The sequence below is a fragment of the Microcaecilia unicolor genome, chromosome 4 (assembly GCF_901765095.1).
Source record: "Microcaecilia unicolor chromosome 4, aMicUni1.1, whole genome shotgun sequence".
Classification (NCBI taxonomy): Eukaryota; Metazoa; Chordata; class Amphibia; order Gymnophiona; family Siphonopidae; genus Microcaecilia; species Microcaecilia unicolor.
Genome location: NC_044034.1, coordinates 339940056 through 339965292, shown reverse-complemented (window position 1 = coordinate 339965292; position 25237 = coordinate 339940056). Strand labels below are relative to the sequence as shown.

At 41.7% G+C, this 25237-nt stretch overlaps 1 protein-coding gene across 1 annotated transcript in view; it reads right to left on the bottom strand.

Annotated features, from left to right (window-relative positions):
• Window positions 1-25237, bottom strand: part of TIAM1 (T cell lymphoma invasion and metastasis 1) — a 369616-nt gene that overhangs the window by 294706 nt on the left and 49673 nt on the right. The gene's annotated exons all lie outside the window — the stretch shown is intronic.

Genomic DNA, 25237 nt, shown 5'->3' with positions numbered 1-25237 from the left:
GCCGAGTTATTTTTTTGGAAACAGAATATTGCCAGGTTTGGGAATTCGTGTTAAGCACATCTGGAAACGACCACCTAAAACATAACTGCCAAAATTCATATGCTGATCTGTCGTCTTCCTTCTGTAAAAGAATCAAACTGCTTCTCCCTTATCAGCCAGCTTTCCTGAAAAATGGCTTGAGATAGGGTGTGAACAAGTAAAGCTTTTGGCTGCATAGTCCAGGTCTGTTGTGGGACAGGAGGCAAAATCTAGAGAGGCTTTAGCGTGCATAAATGTGGCAAAATCCTATCATTAGGATCTGAAAAGCCAGGAACGCCTTGTTTAAAACTAAACTCAGTTTTGAAATGTCAGGTTATCAATAGAAATCAAACAAAATAAAACATGGAAAAGAAAATAAGATGATACCTTTTTTATTGGACATAACTTAATACATTTCTTGATTAGAAGGGCAACCTTCGAAAGATAATCAAGAAATGTATTAAGTTACGTCCAACAAAAAAGGTATCATCTTTTATTTTCTTTTCCATGTTTTATTTTGTTTGATTTCTATTGATAACCTTTAAGAGTGGACTAACACGGCTACCACACCTCTCTACTTAAGATGAAATGTCAGGTGGAACCAGCCGATTTCAAGTTTGGTTAGGTAGTGTGATATAGCATGTTAGTTCACTTTTAAAAGGTATTAAATACTACTACTATTTAACATTTCTAAAGCGCTACCAGGGTTGCGCAGCGCTGTACAATTAACAAAGAAGGACAGTCCCTGCTCAAAGGAGCTTACAATCTAAAGGACAAAAAGTGCAGTCAATCAAGATTGAGGCAGTCTAGATTTCCTGGATTAGAGGTACAATGGTTAGGTGCCGAAAGCGACATTGAAGAGGTGGGCTTTGAGCAAGGATTTGGGTAGGGAGGGGGCTTGGCGTATGGGCTCAGGGAGTTTATTCCAAGCATAGGGTGAGGCCAGGCAAATAGAAACAAAGAAAAGATAATAAAGATGATACTTCATTTTATTGTGCTAAATACATTTTTCATTAACTTTCTTCAGCATCTCAGAAATGAGCAAATGGTGACACATATTAGAAAATATTAATGCACCAAAAACAAGAAAAACATCCCCTCTCAGAAATAAATACAAAGAACAAAAGAAGGAGGCACTACAGGAGCCTATGTGAAATGTTTATATAATAATTATTATTATTATTAGCATTTGTATAGCGCTACCAGACGCGTGCAGCGCTGAACACCTGATACAGAGAGACAGTCCCTGCTCAAAAGAGCTTACAATCTAAATAATACAGACAGACAAGACAGTAATGGGTGAGAAGGAAGGAAGGGACAAGGGGAGGGCAATTGAGTAGTGGCTAGGAGCTAATCCCATTTCACAAATCTCAAAGACATCTTGGAGAGGAGATGACATCAGAATAAAGTGAATTTAGTCCTAGGGCCTCTTGTAGCCCACAGCTACTGCAAGTCCGAGACTCTTATTTGCAATTCTAATCATTTGCCACTCCTCCACCACCTAATTTAAAGCTGTCACCTTGAAGTTTGGCATTTGTTGCCTGGAAAGTGAAGATACGAGTTTGACTGTTTGGTTAGCAGTTTCTACATAGTTATGTCTAACGAGCCACTATGATACTTTTGCCTATGTTTTCTAAGTGGTACTACAGGCGTGTTAGCATTTTTAACACACATAAATGGTTTATGTGCGTTGAACGCTAATGCGCCCTTAGAAATGCATAGGCGCGTTAGCATTTAACCCGCCTTAAATTTACAGTCACGTTAAAAACTCTAACGCACCTTAGCGAACATACCCCTTTCTGAGTAATAAACCCTTGAAGCAGGCTGACTACTGAAACGCCATTGCATATGTGAACATTAGGAGGTTACCAGAAATTCAGCATTGGATTTTGATAGGAAGATAAGTGACTCTTTTGTGTTTTAATATTTTGTATTGCTGGCTGTGGTTTTTTTTCTGCATTACATATAATTTTTAAGGAAATGTTTTTGAAAAAAGATTTGCAATTTGTATATGGTTTAAATTAGGTGATGGAAGAGTGACACACAATTGGAATTGCAAATAAGAATCTCGGATTTGAAGTAGCTGTGGGCTACAAGAGGTCCTAGGACTATATTCACTTTATTCTGATGTAGTCATCTCTCCAAGATGTTTTGAAGATAGGATGGTCACTTTCTCTTTGAGGAGCTGGCCACAACAATGCCACTAAGTGTCATTGTTTCCACTGAAGACAAACTTTGTCTTCAATGGAAACAATGGCTTGGGAACATCTTGAAAATGCTAGAGCTTAGAAGCAGCTCCTGTGAGTCATCCCTTGTCAGATAGCATGACCCATAAACATGACCCAATAGAAGTAATTAATCTTATTGCTGAAAGTTTTGTAATGACGCTAAGGCCATGTTGGTGGCTGAATTGGTTGCTAGCATTTTTCACTTACTTGTAATGGATGGTTGTGAGCCTGAACTTGTACAGTCATTAATAATTTATATTCAACACTGAGGAAGTGCCCTTGAAGCACCCTTAGACAGTCAGAAGTTGTCTTTAACCCTGCCCATTTTATAAGAAAACTGTAACCAAACTTAATAAAAAGAAATAAAACAAAATGATACCTTATTTATTGGACTAACAATCAGTGGCGTAGCGAGGGCAGCTGACACCCGGGGCGGGTCGCCGCTGCGCACCCCCCCCCTGGGTGCAGCGCGACGCACCCTCCCCCCTCCTTAGCGCAACACCCCCCCCGCCCGCGAGAACATACCTGGAAGGCGGTAGAGGGGAGGGGTGGGCGGGCCAATCCGCCGAGAGCATGCCGCTGGGAGGGTGTCGGCGCCTCGCTGGTTCCTTGCTCTCTCTGCCCCGGAACAGGAAGTAACCTGTTCTGGGGCAGAGAGAGCAAGGAACCAGCGAGGCGCCGACACCCCCCAGCGGCGTGCACCCGGGGCGGACCGCCCCACCGCCCCCCCCCCTTCCTATGCCACTGCTAACAATACATTTTTTGATTAGCTTTTGAAGGCAATACCACCTTTTTCAGATCAGAAATCAGCAAATTTTGACATTTTCTGGTACATACAAAGAAAAGAAGGAAGGCACCACAGCAGCATATATTTTTGAATTTTTAAAATTGTGATTATATAAGCACTAGTAAAAAAGCCCCGTTTCTGATGCAAATGAAACGGGGGCTAGCAAGGTTTTCTTCTGTGTGCATGTGGGAGTGTGTGTGTCCCTGCCCTCTCTCCCCTCCCCCCTCTGAGTCCTTCACTGTTACAGAGAGAGCGATTTGATTTCGTGCTTTGCTGTGTTTTCCTTCACTGTTTGTGTTACAGAGAGAGCGAGGGCGGGGCAGACACTCATGGGGAAACCGGATATCTCTCCCCCTTCACACTTCCGGCTGGAGGCTTCATAGAACGTTGGTGGTGCCTTTTATATATAGAGATTTCACATATGCTGCTGTAGTGCCTTCCTTCTTTTCTTTGTATGTACCAGAAAATGTCAAAATTTGCTGATTTCTGATCTGAAGAAGGTGGTATTGCCTTCAAAAGCTAATCAAAAAATGTATTGTTAGTCCAATAAATAAGGTATCATTTTGTTTTATTTCTTTTTATTAAGTTTGGTTACAGTTTTCTTATAAAATGGGCAGGGTTAAAGACAACTTCTGACTGTCTAAGGGTTTTTTCAAGGGCACTTCCTCAGTGTTGAATATAAATTATTAATGACTGTACAAGTTCAGGCTCACCACCATCCATTGCAGGTAAGTGAAAAATGCTAGCAACCAATTCAGCCACCAACATGGCCTTAGCGTCATTACAAAACTTTCAGCAATAAGATTAATTACTTCTATTGGGTCATGTTTATGGGTCATGCTATCTGACAAGGGATGACTCACAGGAGCTGCTTCTAAGCTCTAGCATTTTCAAGATGTTCCCAAGCCATTGTTTCCATTGAAGACAAAGTTTGTCTTCAGTGGAAACAATGACACTTAGTGGCATTGTTGTGGCCAGCTCCTCAAAGAGAAAGTGACCATCCTATCTTCAAAACTACAACTTAGTATTCATTCTTTCAACAAAATAACCATCCTGAACGGAACCACAATGATTGAATTAGCTAGCTAAAATACATGTGGAGAAAAAGCGAACCAAATTTTGTGTGGTTACTTTCTGTAAGGAAGAAACAGACAACCCTGGACATAAAATTAACATAAAATGGACCCTGGAGGTGAAAGGTGGGACAATATTCCACAGAAGTGTCTTTGGACCTCTACTCTGTATTTGATATGACTGATCTTTGGACCTCTCTTCCATGTGAAATGGTTGATCATGATTTACTTCTACACAAGAAATCTTTGATGGGTATCTCTGGCATGGTTCTATCCTAGTTTACTTCATACCTAGGTCAGCACTCTTTTCAGATTCTTTGTTCTACTGATGGCTCCAACTCTGTTTAATCTCTTCATTTCTCCTCTGATCTTACTTATTCTATCTTGTGATTGTGGTCCATATTGTTATGCTGACGACATTCAAATTCTTTACTCTTACACTTCAGACTGTGGATTCCTCCTTTCTTAACTCTTGTCTTGAACAGACAGCGACTTGACTTTCCAAGCATAAAATTTCTCTCATTGTCTCTAAATGTAAAACAATGCATTTCCCCAATCTCTATTGTTCAGTTCCTACATTGCCTGTTCTTCAAGGTCATACCATGACCACACCGACAAACTACGCATCTTGGGAGTTAGCTTTGACCTCGCACTTACTTCAAACACCATATTAATAAAGCTATTCAATCTTCCTTTTTTGCTTTGCAACTGATCCGCTCAGTTAAGTCCTGTCTTCCCTGTTTCATGTATTCACACTCTTCATCTCTCTTATCATCACTCATTTGGATTACTGTAATGCACTTTTTTGGGGCTTACCTCTATCTCATTAAAGCACTTGCAACTTGTGTAGTCTACCGCTGTCCAACACTCACAGATTTGATCACGTAACCCCACTACTCAAACAAGAATATTGGCTACCTGTCTCCTTCTGAATTAATTACAAATTACTCCTGGTTTACAAAGATCTCCTTCCATCTTCTCTTGAACACATTTCCAATTTACTCATTCCTTATGCCTCCCTTCGATCCTTGCATTCTTCCCAACAAGCTCTTCTTCTCCTACCTCTTGTTACAAGGCTCGAAACCACCCGAGCCACGACTTTTGCTTATGCTGGGCCTAAACTTTGGAACACTACCTCCTCATCTTAAAATCTGAATCCCCACACCTTGCTTTCAAAAAGCTTTTGAAATCTTGGCTTTTCAGTCAGGCTTTTTATCACTTAACAGCCCTCTTTTTTTTTTTTTTTCTTTACTCTTCCTTTCTTCTCACCTACCGCTCATCCTGATCTTTTTTTCATTGTTAACCACCTAGCAGCCACATGGTGATTGGTTGTGTAGCAAATAAAATAACATAATTTCAACCCAGTATACAAATAACAGAATATCCAGCTTATTTTTGAAAGAGAAAGACGCCCATATTTCGACCCAAATCGGGAGATGGGTGCCTTTCTCTCATGGGCGCCCAAATCGGTATAATCGAAAGCCGATTTTGGGCGTCTCCAACTGCACTCTATCGTGGGAACGAACAAAGTTGACGGGGGCATGTCAGAGGCTTGGTGAAGGCGGGACTGGGGCGTGTTTATCGGCCAAGGAGAGATGGGCACGCTCGGCCGATAATGGAAAAAAAAGGGCACCAGAAGCGAGAATTTGGGTCACTTTTTTTGGACCCTTTTTTGTCACGAACAAGTCCCTAAAAAGTGCCCCAACTGCCCAGATGACCACCAGAGGGAATCGGGGATGACCTCCCCTGACTCCCCCAGTGGTCACTAACCCCTCCCACCAAAAGAAAAGACCTTTAAAAACTTTTTTTGCCAGCCTGTATGCCAGCCTCAAATGTCATACTCAGCTCCATCAAAGCAGTATGCAGGTCCCTGGAGCAGTTGTTAGTGGGTGCAGTGGACTTCAGGTAGGTGGACCCAGGCCCCCCCCCCCCCACCTGCTACACTTGTGCTGCTAAATGGAGAGCTCCAAACCGCCCCCAAAACCCACTGTACCCACATCTAGGTGCCCCCCTTCAGCCATAAGTGCTATGGTAATGGTGTAGAGTTGTGGGCAGTGGGTTTGGGGGGGGTATTTGGGGGGCTCAGCACCCAAGGGAAGCGAGCTATGCACCTGGGAGGTATTTTAATTTTTTTTTTTTTTTTACTTTTTACAAGTGCCCCCTAGGGTGCCCTATTGGTGTCCTGGCATGTCAGGGGGACCAGTGCACTATGAATCCTGGCCCACGACCAAATGCCGTGGATTTGTTCGTTTTTGAGTTGGGCGCCTTCAGTTTCCATTATCGCTGAAAACTGATAACGGCCAGCTCAAATCCGCCCAAATTACTACTACTACTATTTAGCATTTCTATAGCACTACAAGGTGTATGCAGCGCTGCACAAACATAGAAGAAAGACAGTCCCTGCTCAAAGAGCTTACAATCTAATAGACAAAAAATAAAGTAAGCAAATCAAATCAATTAATGTGTACAGGAAGGAGGAGAGGATGCATTTGCCCGGCACAAACCGTATTATCGAAACAAAAGATGGAAGCCCATCTTTTTCGAAAATACGGTCTGTCCCGCCCCTTCACGTACCCGTCCTCGGGGATAGACGCCCATTGAGATGGGCGTTCGATTATGCCTCTCCACGTGTTCTTTGAAATCTTCTCAATGGTTTTTGATCTAACTTTGGTCATCATTCTTGTCCAGAATATCAAACAAATAACGGACCCAAAGAGTGCCACAACATAGAAAACATTTACAATAAAGGGAAGTTAACAGGTTACATGATTCTTAAAGAGTCCTTATACTTTCTTAGAAATTTTGGTACTAGCATATTAATACACAATTCAATTTGGGTCAAAGCAAGTAATTTATTTTTAAATTTATAACTAAATAAAAACAGATACAGCCCTATTTTAGACAGGTCCTAGAAGAAGGAATTCAGATGGTCTCACCTGCACTTCACGTTTCACAAGTATTTCAGAAGAGAATCTGCTGATGTAGACATGTTCTGAAATACAGGAGAAATGGGCATTTATACGCCAGGTGCAGGGGGCAGAAACATCCATTTTAGAAACATAAATGTATATAATATCAATAGGCTCGCACCTGGCACATAACCAGTTATGTTGTACAATGGCAGCATAACCAGGCATTATCCCAACACTGTCATAGCGACTGGTTTCCCTTGCCAGTTTGGCATTTGGGGGAGGGGGGAGAGACCTCATCTTTTATAAATTTCACAAGCCATGGATCAGTCAGTACAGCAATTCTTAACCTTTTTTTGCTTCCCACACCCCTTTAACTGATCAATAAGAACATTAGAAAAGTCATACTGGGTCAGACCAATGGTCCATCTATCCCAGTATCCCATTTCCAACAGTGGCCAAGACAGGTCACAAGTACCTGGCAGAAACCCAAATTGTGGCAACATTCCATGTTACAAATCCTAAGGAAAGCAGTAGCTTCCGTGTCTGACTAGCAGACTATGGACTCCTCCAGGAACTTGTCCAAACCTTTTTTTATGTTTCAATCATATTTATTGATCATTAATTCACAAACAGTAACGCAACGTTCAAACAGTATTTTGTGTTAAACAAAAGATCATTTGCTAGATATAACAATATAACTTATGTCCTTGTCCTTATCAGAATCCCTCTCCCTTCCTCCCATCCCTCTAATCTCCCCCCCCCCCCTTTGAGATCTTCTTTCATTACATAGGCTGCACCAGTATTATACGGTATCTTAATAGTTATCTGTTCAAAAGTCTGCTCCTCGCTACTGGGGTTAAAGAGTTCAAGAACGGGGTCCAACAATTCTGCCAGCTTTCTCCCTTCACTGATAAAAAAACGTTTTTACATCCATCCTCTCCATTCGTACCAAGTTAATTGCACGTAACCTCCACTGTTGTATTGTAGGTTTTCTATTAGTTATCCACTCCGCAAGGATACATTGTTTTGCAACAATAACTGTCTTTTGGAGGAAGGCCTTCAGTCCTCTTGGGCTCTGAGGCGGGAGTGGAAAGTGTCCGAACAATATCCGGGCATCAATCCGCCAATACACCTTCCACATCCCCCGAAACCAAACCTTTTTTTAAACCCAGATACGCTAACTGCTGTTACTACATCCTCTGGCAAAGAGTTCCAGAGCTTAACTATTCATTGAGTGAAAAAATATTTCCTCCTATTTGTTTTAAAAGTAATTCCATGTAACATCCTTGAGTGTCCCCTAGTCTTTGTACTTTTGGAAGTAGTAAAAAAATCGATTCACTTCTACAGCACTCAGGATTTTGTAGACCTCAATCATGTCTCCCCTCATCTGTCTCTTTTCTAAGCTGAAGAGCTGTAACCTTTCTTCATGTGAGAGGAGTTCCATCCCCTTTATCATTTTGGTCGCTCTTTGAACCTTTTCTAATTCTGCTGTATCATTTTTGAGATACAGCGACCACAATTGAATGCAACACTGAAGGCGAGGCTGCACCATGCAGCAATACAGAGGCATTATAGTATTTTCAGTCTTATTTACCATCCCTTTTCTAATCATTCCTAGCATCCTGTTTGCTTTTTTGGCTGCTGCCGCCACACACTGAGCAGAAGATTTGTTTGTATTATCTACGACACCTAGATCTTTTTCTTGGGTGCTGACCCCCAAGGTGGACCCTAGCATCAGGTAACTAAGATTCAAATTATTCTTTCAATGTGCACCATTTTGCATTTGTCCACATTAAATTTCATCTGCCGTTTGGATGCTCAGTCTTCCAGTTTCCTAAGGTCTTCCCGCAATTTTTCACAGTCCACATGTGTTTTAACAACCTTGAATAGTTTTGTGTCATCTGCAAACTTAATCACCTAACTCGTCATTCCGATTTCCGTATCATTTATAAATATGTTAAACAGCACTGGTCTCAGTACTGATCCCTGCGGCACTCCATTGTTCACCCTCATCCACTGAAAATCTAGATATACTACATCAACCAGCTCACCTTTATCCACATGTTTATTCATGCCTTCAAAGAAATGAAGCAAATAGTAAGACAAGACTTCCCTTGGCTAAACCTATGAACCAATGAAACCTTTGTACCTCCTTCTTACTACTACTACTACTACTATTTAGCATTTCTATAGCGCTACAAGGCATACGCAGTGCTGCACAAACATAGAAGAAAGACAGTCCCTGCTCAAAGAGCTTACAATCTAATAGACAAAAAATAAATAAAGTAAGCAAATCAAATCAATTAATGTGAACAGGAAGGAAGAGAGGAGGGTAGGTGGAGACAAGTGGTTACGAGTCAAAAGCAATGTTAAAGAGGTGGGCTTTCAGTCTAGATTTAAAGGTGGCCAAGGATGGGGCAAGACGTAGGGGCTCAGGAAGTTTATTCCAGGCGTAGGGTGCAGCGAGACAGAAGGCGCGAAGTCTGGAGTTGGCAGTAGTGGAGAAGGGAACAGATAAGAAGGATTTATCCATGGAGCGGAGTGCACGGGAAGGGGTGTAGGGAAGGACGAGTGTGGAGAGATACTGGGGAGCAGCAGAGTGAATACATTTATAGGTTAGTAGAAGAAGTTTGAACAGGATGCGAAAACGGATAGGGAGCCAGTGAAGGGTCTTGAGGAGAGGGGTAGTATGAGTAAAGCGACCCTGGCGGAAGATGAGACAGGCAGCAGAGTTTTGAACCGACTGGAGAGGGGAGAGGTGACTAAGTGGGAGGCCAGCAAGAAGCAGATTGCAGTAGTCTAAACGAGAGGTGACAAGGGTGTGGATGAGGGTTTTGGTAGAGTGCTCGGAAAGAAAGGGGCGGATTTTACGGATGTTGTAAAGAAAGAAACGACAGGTCTTGGCAATCTGCTGGATATGAGCAGAGAAGGAGAGAGAAGAGTCAAAGATGACCCCCAAGGTTTCGAGCTGAGGAGACAGGGAGAATGAGAGAGCCATCAACAGAAATAGAAAACGGGGGGAGCGGGCAGGTGGGTTGGGGGGGGGAAAATGAGAAGCTCGGTTTTGCTCATATTTAATTCCAGATGTCCACTAGTGACTACTAGGCATTACATATGTCACTATCAGGCTCATTTTCAAAGGAGAAAAATGTCCAAAAAATGACATGTCTGCATTTGGATGTTTTTCTCACAAAAAAGTCCAAATCAGTATTTTCAAAACCTCTTTTTTTATATTTTTCTCTGAAGTCCGTCAGAAGTGCGTCTAAATCTCAAGGAGGTGTGCCAGGGCCATGTTCGTGGGATTTGGGCATTCCTAAGACTTCGACATTTTTCAGCCATAATGGAACAAAACAAAAACGTCCAGGACTAAAACTTAAGACGTTTTGAGCTAGACCTGTTTTTACAAAGAATAGCTGCAGTAGGAATTGAACCCACTACCCCAGGGTCAAAGTCCACTGCACTAACCACTAGGCTACTCCTCCATTCCACACAAAAAGGTGCCCCAGATGACCACTGGAGGGAATCAGAGATCACTTCCTCTTACTCCCCCAGTGGTCACTATCCCCCTCCCATCCCCCAAAAATGTGATTAAAAATATTACTTGCCAGCCTCTATGCCACCCTCAGATGTTATGGCCCTGAACATCCGACATGCTGACATGCCCACTCTCCATCCTCAGACACACCCCCTCAACCAAAAAATAAAAATATTTTTAGCGCGTAGGTAGCCCACGTACATTTGAAACTTACCATAGAATTCCTCAGCACACCCCATGGTAAGCCCTTTTAAGGTGCAATAAGCATGCTAGAAACCAACAGAATTTTGGTTTCGGCACAAAACTGACCCAAAATCCGGGTATGGGTTGCCTGTGCATTTTCAGCAGAAACCCAAGACTATAGCCCCAACCCCCGCCATCACCGCCTCTGCAAGCCAGCCTTCTCCCACCTCCCTGACAGAAACATCCCCTCCTCTTGAGTCACCCACCACTCCACACTCCTCCCCCTCTCGTGTTAGGCACTACTTGGATTTACTTTGTAAAGGCCCTGGTGGAGCAGTGGTGTCTTCAGGGCAGGAGAATCCTAAATTGTTCCTGCCCCTGTGCGCGACATTGAATAAATGGCGGCCGCGACGTCCCACAGCAGTCTCACAAGGCTGGCGCGGGCAGCCACAGCCATCATTTTGCAATTAGAAATGGCCTGAACAGGAGCATGCCACTGCTGCTCAGGCCATTCCCAATTCCAAAATGGTGGCCACAACCTCCCACAGCAGCCTTGCGAGACTACCGCGGGAAGACACAGCCGCCATTTTTTCCGCACAGCAGAATTCAGAATGTTCCTGCTCAGAAGACACCACTAGACCACCAGGGCCTTTACAAGGGAGGGCCTACCATGAGGGAGGTTTCTGTCGGGTGTTGGGGAGATGCTGGCCTGCAGCAGCAGTGGCACGGGGAGTGGCTACAGTTTCATTTACGGCCAAAATCAATCTGTGGTTTCGGTTGGCCTCTAAACTGAAATTAACCGCTGGTTTTGGTCAGCCACTGACGCACGTTAGTGCTTACCGCAGCTCAGTAAAAGTACCCCTTAATATATCCATGGTTTGGATGGACTCAATAGAGTATGCTTTAAACCTGGACCGATCTATCACTCAATGGTGCAACCGCACCTCCAATATTGTGTTCAATTCTGGTCGCCACATCTCAAAAAAGATATAGTGGAATTAGAAAAGGTGCAGAGAAGGGCAACAAAATTGATAAAGGGGATGGGACGACTTCCCTATGAGGAAAGGCTAAAGTGGCAAGGGCTCTTCAGCTTGGAGAAAAGGCGGCTGAGGAGAGATATGATAGAGGTCTATAAAATAATGAGTGGAGTTGAATAGGTAGATGTGAAGCGTCTAAGCTTTCCAAAAATACTAGGACTAGGGGGCATGCGATGAAGCTACAATGTAGTAAATTTAAAATGAATCGGAGAAAAGATTTCTTTACTCAACGTGTAATTAAACTCTGGAATTCGTTGCCAGAGAATGTGGTAAAGGCAGTTAGCTTAGCGGAGTTTTAAAAAGGTTTGGACGGCTTCCTAAAGGAAAAGTCCATAGACCATTATTAAATGGACTTGGGGAAAATCCACTATTTCTGGGATAAGCAGTATAAAATGTTTTGTACTTTTTGGGGATCTTGCCAGGTATTTGTGACCTGGATTGGCCACTGTTGGAAACAGGATGCTGGGCTCGATGGAACCTTTGGTCTTTCCCAGTATGGCAATACTTATGTACTTATGTAACTCCAAGAGATTCAAGGGGTTGTTCACATTATAGGTTGGGAGAGGGAAGGGTAAAAGGAAAAATTATGATAGTTACATCATTAGATTTAATGTAACTGACATTTCTGGATATCTTGTTATTGTAATAATGAAAAATTACAAAAGAAATTTAAAGGTTTAGATTGGATTGAGTCACGTACAATAGAAATGTTGTGACTGGACCTCAAACCAGCAGTTCTTACACAAAAACCTACAACTGTGTCTGAAATAAAGCAATTCTGCAAAAGAGTGGGCCAAGATTCCTCAACCGTGATGTGAAAGACTGATCAAATTATAGGAAACGTTAGCAATTATTGTTGATAGAGGTGGTGCAACCAGTTATTTTTCACATGTTGGATAACTTTGTTCCTTAAACAAATGAAGTAATAATTTAAAAACTGTGTTATGTGTTTACTCAGGTTCCCTTTGTCTAATACTACATTTTGTTTAACGATTAGGAACCATTCAGTGTGCAATAAGGGAAATCAGAAGGAGTGGGGGAGGGGACTTTTTCACATAGTAACATAGTAGATGACGGCAGAAAAAGACCTGCACGGTCCATCCAGTCTGCCCAAGAAGATAAATTCATATGTGCTACTTTTTTTATTTGTACTGTCCTCTTCAGTGCACAGACCGTATAAGTCTGCCCAGCACTATCCCTGCCACCCACCACCGGCTCTGGCACAGACCATATAAGTCTGTCCAGCACTATCCCCGCCTCCCAACCACCGGCTCTGGCACAGACCGTATAAGTCTGCCCAGCACTATCCCCGCCACCCAACCACCAGCCCCGGCACAGACCTTATAAGTCTGCCCAGCACTAGTCCCGCCTCCCAACCACCAGCCCCAGCACAGACCGTATATGTCTGCCCACACTAGCCCCGCCTCCCAACCACATCACTAGATATTGCATATTAGGGTAGACCTTTAATTTATAAAAAAAAACAAAATGATTTCAAGTCCTAGCCAAGATCCTAAGAACTGTAGAGGTATCATCACAGAATATGTACATTTCCAAATAAAGTTATTTTTGTAGCTGAAAAGGTGGTGTCCTTCCAAGTTAAGGAATTCTAAGTTCTTTCTAGATGATAAATTGAACATTAGTGATAAGCATTGACAAGAGGAAAAACAAAAGAAAAAAAATCACTTATAAAGACACAATTCATGCATAACGAATATGAAGTGGAAACGTCTGTCCCACCAGTATCATATTTTGGGATGTGAACACATCAACTTTGGTTGTTATATAAAAATTGATTGTACATTTTGTCCTTCAAGATGATTTATTTCTGTTACTATGTGTATGTTGTTGCTTAGCAACCTAGTAACCTAGTAACAGTCACCTAGCAATGAGCATCACCAACTATGGGACCAGGAACACCACGGACACTTGGTATTAATAGAATTTGGGGGAAGATAAACTTATAGGCTTGTTATTCTTTATTTAATGTGGTGTTCAGAAATGATCCTGTTATATAGGTGCTCATTTTCAAAGTTACTGCTTTGAAAAATGAGTCTCTGATTGTCTAAACCAATCCAATTGCACCACACATCATTTATATTCAACCGTCTGTGTGTTTTCATTGTTATGCAGTAACAATGTACTTCAAAGTAGGGAACATCTATGTAATCTTAAAAAGTGTAATCGCCTACAAATCATTTGTCTTCTCCTCTCTTCTTCTTTGGGCAGTTATAAACATACTAGGAAAAAATGCCCGTTTCTGAGCGCAATGAAACGAGCGCTAGCAAGGGGCCCCCTCCCTCCGTCCTTCCGAGCTACTTGCCTTGTTCGCTGTGGCGTTTCCGTTTCGGCCCTCGAATGTCATAGCTCCGCCTTCAACGTCATGACGTTTTGACGCGAGGGCGGTGCAGACACTCCAGGGCACACCGGATATCTCGGGCGCCTCAACTTCCGTGGAGGCTTCAGAACGTTGGGGTTGCCTTTTATATAGAGAGATAGGTGCTATTTAAAACGAGGAACCTACCAAAAGTCATCTTTGAATGACAGTAACTACAGATTTCAGTTGTCTCCAGGACCAACCGGCCCCTCAAACTCCACATTACAAGTCACTGTTAACAAGAAAGTGGTGAAATCATCTGGAGTATTCCCCCTAATTCTATAATCTTGTACATACATGTTTGCGCTTAGGAAGCAAAAGTGCATGCATAAGTTATAGAATAATGGCAGTTACACCCACTAAGCTAATTGATAATTGGTTGTTAGTCAATTTGCACTTTATTAATCAGTGATAACTACTAATTGGCACTCATTTGCAGTTACAGAAGTAACTGCACCTAGGCGCTATTCTATAATGTTAGCGCCTAAATTCTATAGCATGTAACTGTCGGAGGGGTATGGGCATGCACTTACATGCTAACCTTCTAGAGTGAATCTTTTGCTGATGTGCAACAGGATGAAATGTCTTCCCAAAGCCTGTGTCAAATATCACCTCCAGATACTCCAGGATTTGCGTTGGAGACAACTGACTCTTGATGAAATTGATTACCCATCATAACGGCCATAGGAGCCAACATTTCAAAATTATTGGGGGTGCTAAGCCCAATGGAAATAACCTCTCCCTGGACACATACAAGGAATTTTCTCAATATTGGGGGTGCTCAAGCACCCACAGATTTGGCTCCAATGATAAGGGCTGAAGAACAGAAACTACCTTGAATGAAACTTGCAGATTCTCTTGATAGGAAGAGCTGCAAATCAGCTGATCATCGAGGTATGGATGAACCACAATTCTGTCCTTGAGAAGGAAGGGCTTCCACTACTACCATGACCTTGGAGAAATGTCCTTGGTGCTGTGGAAAAACTGAATGGCATGGCCATAAACTGACAATGATCTCTCTAAGGATGGCAAATCACAGAAATCTTCTGTGGGGAGATCAAATGGGAAAATGAAAGAAAATATGCTTCCTTGAGATCCGTTTAGAAACTGTCCCTGCTGGACTGAAGCTATTACAGACTGTAATGTTTCCACTGTGAAATGCTGAACCTTTGGTTGATTTTTTTTTTTTAGATCCAAACCCAGGCAGAAGGAATCCCCACTTCTTGGAATTACAAAGTAAACGGAACAACTTCCCATTTCCCAATCATATCTGCCTCTACTGTGACTAAATAAAGAAGTGTTTGCAAGGTGTCTTGAACTGCTTGACATCTGGCTGGAGCTTTGCATGGAGATTATAAGAAAAAATCTGTAATGGAACAGGAGAACTCCAATTTGTAACCCTGTTTTATTATTTCCAAGACACGTTGGTCTCAGGTAATTTTGGTCCTCATAGAGGCATCCTGCTATGATGAAATCCAAGGCGTTAACCAAGACCCCGTCATTGGGAGGCGTGGGAAGCAGTGGTAGACCTGGAGTTTGAAGCATAGTTCTTTCTGTCAGCATGAAAGAAGACTTGTCTTTGTTAGAAATGGGAATGCTGAAAGTTAGATTTACCTGGTCTTTAGCACTTGGCTTCACGAAACTTAAGACGAGACTGAGAGGATTTAAAAGAATCTTTAGGCTTGTGCCCTGGCAATCTGAGGTTTACAGTCCTCTAGGTCTTTTATCAACATCTCTAGAGCTTCTCCAAACATAAGTTTACTTCCTAAAGGTAGCTTTGCTAAATGTGACTTAGAAGCCACATCAGCTGTCCAATGCCTAACCCAGAGCTATCTCCTAGCTGAGACTGTCAAGAACTGACTGGTGTAGCTATGCACTAGAGATCACTAGTGTGGCTGAAAGCCAAAGCTAGATGATGTAGCAGAATACGTCTGGTTTATAACATTGTGCACTATCAGTGGCTGAAGTAGTTCTGTAATAATCACTAGCTGTCCAATACAATTAAAAGGTACAAAAGTGCAACAGAAGCATTTAGAGACACTACAGCATACAGCTAGTGCTGCTGCTTAGATATAGTGGTGGCTGCAGCTGGTATGCAATAGTTTTGGCCAGTGTCAGTGTACAATACCAGACAATAAAGTTGCTGTGGAAAACCAACATCAATAATGGGTGATTTCAATTACTGGAAGTGAAGGAGTGGCCTAGTGGTTAGGGTGGTGGACTTTGGTCCTGGGGAACTGAGGAACTGAGTTCAATTCCCACTTCAGGCACAGGCAGCTCCTTGTGACTCTGGGCAAGTCACTTAACCCTCCATTGCCCCATGTAAGCCGCATTGAGCCTGCCATGAGTGGGAAAGCGCGGGGTACAAATGTAACTAAAAAATAAAATAAAAATAAAAAAAAACTGGTTAAATGCCACATCAGGGACTGCTAAGGAGGTAAAATTCCTAGACATAATAAATTACTGCTTCTTGGAGCAACTGGTCCAGGAACCAACAAGAGGGAGAGCTATGTTAGACCTAATCCTTAGTGGAATTCAGGACTTATAGTACAAGAGGTAACGGGTATTGGGTCTGCTGGGAACCATTGATAACATGATCAAATTTGACTTAATAACTGGTGTGCAGTCACTAAGGAAATCTACTATAGCAGCATTTAATTTTTCAAAAAAGGGTGACTAAGATAAAATGAGGGAAATGGTTAAAAAAAAAAGCTGAAAGGCTCAGCATCAAAGGTTAGGACTTTAAATCGAGCATGGATGTTGTTTAAAAATATAATTTTGGAAGCCCAGACCAGATGTATTCCACGTATTAGTAAAGGTGGGAAGAAGAGCAAATGGCAGCCAGCATGGTTTAAAGGGAGAAGTGAAACAGGCTAGCAGAGCCAAAGAGTATCTTTCAGAATATGGAAAAAAAACATCCAAATAAAGAAAGCAAGAAGCAACATAAGCACTGGCAGAGGACTGATAAAGAAAGCCAAAATAGAATAAGTACATATAAGTACATAAGTACCGCCATAATGGGAAAAGACCAAGGGTCCATCAAGCCCAGCATCCTGTCTCTGACAGCGGCCAATCCAGGCTTCAAGAACCCAGCAACCCCCCCCCCCCCCCAAAAAAAAAAAAAAAAAATTAATAATGTTCAATGGACTTTTCCCTCAGGAATCTGTCCAAACCCCCTTTAAATTCCGTAAGGCCAGCTGCTGTCACTACATTCTCCGGCAACGAGTTCCAGAATCTAACTACACGCTGAGTAAAGAAAAACTTTCTCCTGTTTGTTTTAAATCTACCATATTCTAGCTTCATCTTGTGTCCCCTGGTTTTGCTGTTGTTTGAAAGTGTAAACAAACACTTCACATCTGTCCGCTCTAATCCGCTCATTATCTTGTAGACTTCTATCATATCACCCCTCAGCCTCCTCGGAGGCAAAATCTCATAGTAATAACCTTTTCAGGTATATCAGAAGCAGGAGGCCTGTGAGAGAATCCATGGGACTGTTAGATCATCAAGGAGTATAAGGGGCACTCATGGAAGACAGGGCCATAGCAGAGAGACTGAATGAATTTTTTGCCTTGGTCTTTACTAAGGAAGATGTAAGAGATCTACCTGTACTAGAGATGTTTAAGGATAACGATGCAGAGGTACTGAAAGAAATCTTAGTGAGCCTGAAAGATATACTGAGCTAAATCAACAAATTAAAAAATTGTAAATCACCTGGACCAGATGGTATACAATCTAGGGTACTGAAAGAACTCAAATAATAAAATTGATTTTTCTGTTGTAAATGATCTGTAACCTGTCGTTAAAATCGTCCATAGTACCTGAAGATTGAGGGTGGCCTATGTAGCACTTATTTTTAAAAAGGGATCCAGGGGTGATCTGTGAAATTACAGACCAGTAAGCCCAATGTCAGAGCCAGGCAAAATAGTGAAAACTACTATAAAGAATAAAATGACTGAACACAGAGATAAACATGGTTTAATGGGACAGACTCTATATGGACTCAGCCAAGGGAAATCTTACCTTGCCAATTCGATTAATTTCGTTCAAAGTGTGAATAAAGGTGAGCTGGTTGGTGTAGTGTATCTAGATTTTCAGAAAGTGTTTGACAAAGTCCCTCATGAGAGACTCCTGAGAAAATTAAAAACCCATCAGATAAAAGATAATGTTCTGCTATGGATTAGGAATTGGTTGATGGATAGAAAACAGAGGGTAGGGTTAAATGGCCAATTTTCTCAGTGGATAAGGGTGAATAGTGGAGTGCCCCAGACATCTGTACTGGGACCGGAACTATTTAACATATTTATTAACTAGTAAAAAAGCCCCGTTTCTGATGCAAATGAAACGGGGGCTAGCAAGGTTTTCTTCTGTGTGCATGTGGGAGTGTGTGTGTCCCTGCCCTCTCCCCTCCCCCCTCTGAGTCCTTCACTGCTTTGCTGTGTTTTCCTTCACTGACTGTTTGTGTTACAGAGAGGGCGGGGCAGACACTCATGGGGAAACCGGATATCTCTCCCCCTTCACACTTCCGGCTGGAGGCTTCATAGAACGTTGGTGTTGCCTTTTATATAGAGAGATGATCTGGAAATAGGAACGATGAGTGAGGTGATTAAATTTGCAGATGGCACAAACTATTTTTAAAATGCATGCAGAATGTGAAAAATTGCAGGAAGACCTTAGGAAACTGGAAGACTGGGCATCCAAATGGCAGATGAAATGTAATATGGACAAGTGCAAAGTGATGCTAGGTTCCACCCTAGGAGTTAGAACTCAAGAAAAGATTTAGGTGTCACCGTGGACAATACGCTGAAATCTTCTGCCCAATGTGTGGCAACAGCCACAAAAGCAAACAGAATACTAGGAATTATTGGAACTATTAGGAAAGGGACAGAAAATTAGACAAAGAATATTATAATAGCTCTATCGCTCCATGGTGTGACTACACCTTGAGTACTGTGTGCAATTCTAGTCGCCGTATCATAAAAAAAAGATATAGCAGAATTAGAAAAAGTTCAAAGAAGGGCGACCAAAATGATTAAGGGGGTGGAACTCCTCTTATTTGAGGAAAGGATAAGAAGTTAGGACTCTTCAGCTTGGAAAAGAGACGGTTGAGGGGGGGGGGATATGCTAGAGGTCTACCAAATTCTGAGTGGTGTAGAACAGGTAAACGTAAATCGATTTTTTTTACTCTTTCAAAAAGTACAAACACTAGGGGTCACTTAAGGAAGTTACATAGTACTACTTTCAAAATACATGTATGTTCATGTGCACATCAGGAGCAGAGTACACCACAGGGCAAGGAAATCATAAATGCAAAAGAGAGAGAGAGAGTAACGGGGAGAAAAAGAACAAAAGTAAAAATAGAAATTAAATATATAAAAACAAAACCAGCAAAAAACAAAACTAAACTTTCCCAAAAGGTTTTGATACATATTACCATCAGACCCCGCAAGACACTATGGGTTCCTTTTACTAAACTGCGTCAGGCACTAATGCAGCTCGTCTGCGGTAACTGCTGAATTAGCATACGCTAATTTGAGCGAAAAGTTTTGTATTTTTTTGGGAGGACATATCAGGACAGAGAATGGGCATTCTAGCATTAATTATTTGTATTTATTTATTTAGATTTTTGCTCACACCTTTTTCAGTAGTAGCTCAAGGTGAGTTACTTTCAGGTACACTGGATATTTCTCTCACAATCTAAGTTTGTACCTGAGGCAATGGAAGGTTAAGTGAGTTGCCCAAGATCACAAGGAGCAGCAGTGGGATTTGAACCGGCCACCTCTGGATTGCAAGACCGGTGCTCTAACCACTAAGCCACTCCTCCACTCCGTGCTAATCAGTTAGGGACCCTTGAAATGAATCGAATTGGTGAGGTAAGATTTCCCTTGGCTGAGTCCATGTTGACTCTGTGGCGGTAAGCCCAATGTGGGATGACTGCATACTAATCTGGAACTACCGCTGCCTGTATGTCGGTGCCGGCAGTAGTTCCAGCCCCAGCACGCACCATTTGCTGCGCTATGGAAAACATCTATTTTTCAGCGCAGCACTAACCCAGCGGTAATCAGGCAGCGCCGCGTGCTACCCAGATACTGCAGGGTTAGCGTGTGAGCCCTTAACACCACCTCAATGGGTGGCGTTAAGTGCTCTCCCCGCTCCCCCCCCCCCCTCATAGCCACAAGGTAAGTGAAATCCTACTGCATGGCCATGCCATATTTTGGTCTTTTTACCTGCTGCGGTAAGAAGATCCGCAGCACAGGGCCCTTTTTACCTCAGCTTGGTAAATGGATCCCTTCGTGCATCTACATTACTTTGCGCTAACTGGTCAGCACAGGATTACCGCATGAACCCTTACTGCCTATACAAAATAGATGTGGGTAAAGGCTGACGTGGTAATTTTTTTTAAATGACCACATACTAACGGTAATATTAGCGTATGGCCGTTAATACAAAAAAAAAAAAAAAAGAAAAATCTGCCAATTTACCGCTGCGGTAAAAATGGCCTTAGTGTACAGGAAAAAAACTCACGCAAGGGTGCATCAAGGCCAGTTCTTGCTGCAGTTTGGTAAAAGGACCCCTATATAAGCTACCTGCTGCATAATGAATCACATGAATTCTAAAAAAAGAAAATACATGCAAACCAAAAATCAAACACAGAGATCCAATATAATAACACTACTCAGATAAACCTTATCCCTGATCTTAAGAAGCACTCCAGAGATATGCAAAAGAAATAAAAAAGAAATTTGTTCACAATGATTTATGCCAAATTACTCCAACTGTGCTAATGTTCCCACTCTCCATCCAAGACATGTGCCTTGTTAAAAAATATTTTTAGAAAATTGCTAATGCTTGCAAACAAGCATAATACTACAAAATGCTTTAACACATTTTGCAGTCGCCTGTTTTTTTTCCATGCTAAACGAGTGTTCGGGCTTAAAGCCCTTTAGAAAGTGGACCCCTTATAAACATTTTAAAAAATTAGATCTCAAGCCTTAAACACATTAAACAATCACTAATATAGCAAACCCCCCTAAAACATGGATTATACATGCTAAAAAGAACAGCAAGGCTCAGTAAAATCAGCAAAACTACATAAGAGAACAAGATTCAATATAAAACATGGGTATTCTTAAGAACAGCTAAAAAGTGCTTCCCACTGTGAGAATATACAGTACCTCCAATGGTGTTATTAATTATTGATTATTGTAATATTGGGTATTTGGGAATATCTGATACATAAATGAAAAGACTGCAGGTCAAAATGCTGCAGCAAAATTAATACCAGATGCCACTAGATTTGAGCATGCAAAACCTTATCTGCTGAAATTTCACTGGCTTCCCTGCAGGGCTAAGATTGAATTTTAAACTCTTGTCCGTAACTATTATCCCTGGATTCTATATATTGTGTTGCGATTTCCACGCAGAAATTGAAGCGTATTCTACAACAGTGCGCATAATCTAATTGGTTAATGAGCCCATCACTGATAATTGCCAATTAGCAATTATTGACACTAATTGGCATTAATTAGAATTTACATGCACAATTGTCTAAGCATATTCTATAACATGCTGTGCATAAATTCTAAGTTGCATAGTTGAAAAGGGGGCATGGCCATGGATGTAGAATGGGCAGGTCATGGGCGTTTCTAAAACCTATGCGCATGGTTATAGAATGCACCTGGTCTGCGCATAATTTAGTTGTCTGCATTTACACAAGGTTTTACTTGGCATAACTATCTGCAACTAAATTTAGTTGCGCAGACCAGCACTCGGTGTATTCTATAAACCACATGGAAATTTAGGCTTATTTTATAAAGTAGCCTAAATTAAGGCGTATTTTATAGAATAGGCTTAGATGAAATTCATTTTCACGCCAAATTTTAGGCATGATATAGATCCCAGTCCTGTATGATATAAGTTCTAGCTACATCCAGGATTTTGTTCATTTATACAAACCTAGAGAAGCTCTTCGGCCAACTCGTTATATTACATTGAAAATTCCACTGAAGTCTGAATGTCGATTAAGTAAGACCTTTAACAACTATAATAGGAAAAGGTTCTGAACTTTGGAATTCATTCCCATTGAGCATTAGAGTGCAGTAATGCCAACTCAACGACATTGACGCACGGCAGCCCACTAACGTAGCTTTGTAAAAAGGAGTGGGAGTTGGTTATTTCAAAGATTTTTGTAACCTAAAATCTTGAGTGACTAATTGAACAAATGTATTTTTAATTTTTTATTTGATGTCTTTATCGCTTTTTATTTATTGCCTGTATATTTTTTGCTTGTTGTAATTACCTAGAACTATATTTGCTTAAGCAGAATATAAGTGCCGAATTAAATTAAATTAGATCAAAATAACTGTGCCCAGCAGCAGTGTTTCTTAAAATTGGTATTTCCTGCAGCACAGAGGTGAATGACAGTTAAGTGGGATGAACAGAAAAAAACAAAAATAAAACCCCTAAATAACTAAAAACCCTTTAAAATTAAGGGGTCCTTTTACTAAGGTGCACTGAAAAACAGCCTGCAGTAGTGTAGGTGCGGGTTTGGGGCGCACGCAGATCCATTTTTCAGCACGCCTACAAAAAATGCCTTTTCAAAATTTTTGCCGAAAATGGACGTGTGGCAAAATAAAAATTGCCATGCTTCCATTTTGGGTCCGAGATCTTACTACCAGCCATTGACTTAGCGGTAAGGTCTCTCGCATCAACCGTGCGGTAATCGCTTGCGCGCATCAAGTTGGAGTTACCGCCCGATTTTCACCGTGCGCCAAAAAATATATTTTCTGGCATATGTAGCAGGAGTGCGTGAAAAATGAAATTATTGCCACACGGCCACACGGTAGCCAGGCTGTAACTCCGAATTGGTGCGCGTCGGACGCACGTAGGTGCGTATGTACTTAGCAAAAGGGCCCCCACGGGTCCTTGCTCCTTTGTTTTTGGTTGTTTGTAATTGGGCAAGCCCTCCCCCCCCTTCTTTGTTGGTATCTGACAACAGTGAGACCTTTATTTTAGGAGCTCCTCATATATAAAACTTTTCAATGCCCTTAAAGGATGTTGCTTCTTTGATTGTAATTATTTTGTGTCTATTTTTGTTTGGGTCTTAAAATTCTCCTGTTTTGAATTTCAGAAATGAAAATGCAAAGGCCTGAGAAGAATCTTTCTCGAAGACTCAATTAACATCTGGGTCTCTGAAAGGAAGCCTCCACACACAAAGTTGAACTCAACTACAGCATCCATGAATAGAGATATTATTCAGAGATCGCTGAAGCTACTATATTCAAAAATCCTTACTTTGTAAGCATCACCTACATAATTTCTTAGAAGCAAAATGGAAGCCTATCAGCTCTTGGATTGACAATCTGAAGAATCTAAATTACTTTACAAGATAACAGTTTGGGTTGTGGTAAATGACTGTAGCTCTTACAAAAAAAGTCCCTCAGTAAAGGTTTTTAACTACAGGCCTGTGAAAACCTTTGTAACTTAGAAAAAAGGCAAAGCAATAAGGGGAAAGCTCTTAGAATTAAGAATGTCTTAGTTAAACGTGAAGACTCAAATTTGGTCTCCTACTTTGCAGCTTGTTACCGAAATCTGGGCTATGGGGATAATGCTTTTTACAATATGATCTTTCCTTGGTAATCTTTTATGTTGTTGTTTTGTTTTTAACTGTAGATGATAATAAAGGAACTACGGAACAAATTAGTATTTTATTATGCTCTGTCTTCTTGTTGTATGTTCATGGGTTTTCCTGTACTCTTTTTTTTTTTTTTAATGTTTTTGTCATTTTTTTAGCACTTCCTGAACTCCTGTAGGAAAGTTGGGCAATGCATAAAAGTGATTAAGATGCTGTAATTTGTACACCAAGAAAGAAAAAAAAAACCCATGCAGCTAAAACTGGGTAACCCAATGATGAAAAAAGGTGTTGAAGTAGAAAGCAAAAGCATAAAACCTAACCACATTAATATGTACTCTTGACGGGGAGAAAAATAAATTCTAGGTTTTCTGGAGTTGGGGGTCCATAATGCAATCTAAGATGAATATATAACTACCTGTATTGCTTGGGGAGAGATGGAGAAAGTACTGGCCTAACCTGTGTATTAAAACATTTATCTGTTCTGAGTCTCAGTATCAGCAATGAAAGTCCAGGACATCAAACTGTTCCACAGTGCCTGGATTTAGATCTTTTTTGATTAGATTCCTTTCTCCCAAGCTACTCATTCATCTTACACCAGAGATTCTCAACACAGTACTTGGGACACACCCATCCCTTCTAGATTTCACTATACTCAGGATGCGAACATGCATGGCAAGCAGGGCATGCAAATTTACCCCATGCAAATTCATTGCAGATATCTTGAAACCCAGACTGGATTGGTATCGGGGGGGGGGGGGGGGTGTAGCCAGACACACACAATTTTGGGCGGGTCTGAACTCAAACTGGATGGGCACTAGAACCCTACCTCTGCCAAGCATCTCTTACTACTTAACATTTCTAAAGCGCTACTAGGGTTACGCAGCGCTGTACAATTTAACGTGGAAGGACAGTCCCTGCTCAAGGAGCTTACAATCTAAAAGACAGGTGTACAATCTAAATCTCCCTCCCATCCAGGCAACCAGACGTCTCTCAACTCCGCATACCCCCTCCACCCCTTTTAAAGCCTTCATTTCTTTGCCAGCAGCGAGCAGCAACTGAAACCCGCTGCACACACTGGTCCCAAGCCATCCCTCTGACACAACTTCCTGTTTCTGCATAGGCAAGACCAGGTGAGAGAGAAGGCTTGAGGATGGCATGTACAGTGGGTATGAGAAGCTTTAAAGGGTATGGGGGGTGGGGGTGGAGTTGAGAGACACCGGAGTGCCTGTGGGGGATGGGAGGGAGAGATGCCGGGAGTCTTTAGGTGCCGGGTGCGCTTGTGCCTACCTGCGGCTATGCCACTGCTTGGTATGTCCCAAGGACTGGGTTGAGGACTCCTTAAAAGCCTCTTACAGGGTACTTTATAATAAAATTCTTCAGAAAATAAAGCATTCAAAAGCTACAAATGGATATTTTACTATTTAATGCATCCAACTCACAGTATGGATAAAGTCTA